This window comes from Sus scrofa, chromosome 13 (genome assembly GCF_000003025.6).
Source record: "Sus scrofa isolate TJ Tabasco breed Duroc chromosome 13, Sscrofa11.1, whole genome shotgun sequence".
Lineage (NCBI taxonomy): Eukaryota > Metazoa > Chordata > Mammalia > Artiodactyla > Suidae > Sus > Sus scrofa.
Window position 1 is genome coordinate 93,016,815 of NC_010455.5, and position 2,925 is coordinate 93,019,739.

Sequence of the window (2,925 nt, forward strand, 5' to 3'; positions counted from 1 at the left end):
AGAGGCATGAGCAGCAAGAGATGAGATCAGGAAGAGGGGGTTGGGGAAGGCCACATCACGTCTGGCCTGGTAGATCACAGTAAGAGGATTAAAGGGTCAAAGCAGGGAAGTGATGGGGGTATAATTTCTGTTTTATATATTAAATCCTCAAGTTGTCATCTGGTGCAATTACTATTTTTAGTAGCCACTGATAGGAAAACAGCACATTTAGAAATACAAAGTTGTATTTTCAATGTTTTCATATTCTTCAGGCTGTATATAGGTTAGAGATGGCATATTACTACTTATCATTAGCACCTTCCAAATGTGAGTAAAGAACCAGTCTTCAGGAGGAGAAATATAGCTGTGTCTCAAAATGGCATTTACCGACACCAAAAGGTGTATTTAACTCATGTTCTGGAGAGATGTTCTGTTTGTTGCTTACATAACAATACTCTTAAGATTTGTTGAACTTCTTATTAAAGATAACTAGTATAGCTAAGAATGCTGGAAAAACAGACAAACTCTATGAATGGGAAGCTAAGAATTTGTTTCAAGACATCAGTAATGCTCTTCCATTAATGGTATCACATTTTTGATGATGTTGAAATACCTCCTTTGGGGCAGAATAGGAATATTCTATTTTAAAATTGTTCCCTAACTTTTTACAAATATGGGAAATCTTCCATCTCCTCTAGTAATTTCTGATCAAATGAGCTAATAGAGGGATAAATTGTCTAAGGATGTCATGATAGTTTTCTTACACAATGTAGGGAAAATATGTAAGATAATTTTTTTTTTTTTTTTAGTTTATAGACTCTTTAACAAAGAAAATGGGATCATCAAAAGCAAGAGAATTTTTTCTCTCTTCAAAATCCAAACCCAGGGAACTTTAGGGTGGAAAAAACTTTAGAAGTGTGGTGAATGTCATATACTTGAGTTAATTAATTAATTGGACAATTCATTCATTTATTCTACAAACAATTACACACCTTACTATTACTTTGGATGATATGCAGGAAAATCATTATTAAATGTATCATCTGTATAATCAAATTGTTTTCCACCTAGCTGATGAAGTAAAGCAGAAACATATAAAATGTTTACATGCAGGAAAATTAATGTGAGACAGCAGTAGAAGAGATACCACAAAGCAGTACAGATTTTTGAATGCCAGATAGCACTACAGATCATTCAGGCAGTAGGAGCCTTTAGAAAGCTGAGTTTACTCGGCTGGGCTCCCTCTTGTCTGGACATATTCTTAAAGTGTGCAGACAGGTTTCCTCAACAGTATACACCTCACTGAGGTCAGATCGGGGTTGCAAGTTTACATGTGAACAGCAGAAAATGTACAGGTCTCAAGTCAGTCTTACCATAACAGCTCTATATCCTTAAAAGGGAATGTTTTCTCCCCCATAATCAAAAAGAAATCTTTCATTTATTCCATGCTCTATTATTTTCTTTAGTGAACAGACACTTTAAATTGCATACTTGTAAAGCTTCTGAAAAATGCCTTTCAGAAATCCATCATTAGTCTTCTCTCCTTCCAAGGACTAGATCCTCCCTCAGTGTTCTTTAATGCAGACTCAGGAGGCAGCCATAGATAAGCATTAGGGAGATTTGTTTAAAAGAAATTTTTAAGAAATTTCTGACCAGTATGCTCAAATAGAGGTACAAATTGCCTAAGAGTGACTTGATGGTTTCCTTATGTGAAACTGAGAATATATCAGAGAAAAAAAATTTTTTTAAGTTGCAGAATTTTAAAGCTACACAATTTTTTGCAAAATTGTAACTTTGGCTCATCTTCCCTCCCCTCCTCCACCTGACTGTCCTTTTTCCTTCCTTAACAAGTTGGTCCTAACCATGAGATGGAACAGAGCAAGGTAGGCATCCATGCCAGTCTGGGGGAACTGCAGTGGTCCAGATCCTGGTACCAGAGCTCCATGGGTTGAGAGGGCATTGTGTAGGAGGGCAGCTGGGCATGGGGTTAAAAGCCTAAGGAGAGTTAGAGGGTGTCCAGGAGTGGTTGTCCCTGCATGGCCCAATAAGGATCAACATTAGTCCAATCAGGATCAATGTAAATATCAAAATAAAAACTGCAAAGAATAGCTATACTCCATTGGCTAACAAAGAAAACCATGAGTCCATACAGATACAAATAAATCAATAAATTGACAGTTTGATGAGGAATAAGACAGTAACCCAGTTTCAAAGTACCAGCCCACAAAATGCTTATTAATTACTAGAAGGAAAAGTAACTTAGTAGTGGAGAAGTTTTGCAGACTCCACTTTAAACTAGTGATCATAGTGACTTCCTTAGTAATGGAACAAATCAAAATCATGTGCCATCTGAGAGGATACAAGGAGAACACATTACTTCTGAGATATTCCTGCCAAAGACATACAGTCTCAATATAATCATGAAGAAATATCAGATAAACCCAAATTGAGAACATTCTATAGAATAGCTGGCCTTTACATTTCAAGTGTCAGGGTCATGATGGTCACAGAAAGACAGGAGATTGTTCCAGGAAAAGGAGACTAAAGAGACCAGACAACTAAATGCACCCTGGCATTCTGAGCTGGACCCTTTTGTTATAAAAGTCACTACTGGGACAACTGGTGAAATTTAAATGGGGTCTGAGGATTTAAATGTTAATGATGTTTTTTGTGGTAATTTCTTGATTTCAATGATTGCATTATAGTTGTATAGGGAAAGGTCCTTGTTTGTCATAAATACACACCATAGTATTTTTGGGTAATGAGATACCAGTTTAGCAACCTGAATGGTTCAGGAAAATAAAGTTTCTTGTACAGTTACTTCTAACATTTCTGTCAGTTTGTGATTATTTTAAAATCATAATTCTGAATTTGCTTTTACAATCAATGGCAATCCTTCAGTATTAATCACGTATATTGCTGCAATACATATCACACTGTTTAAAG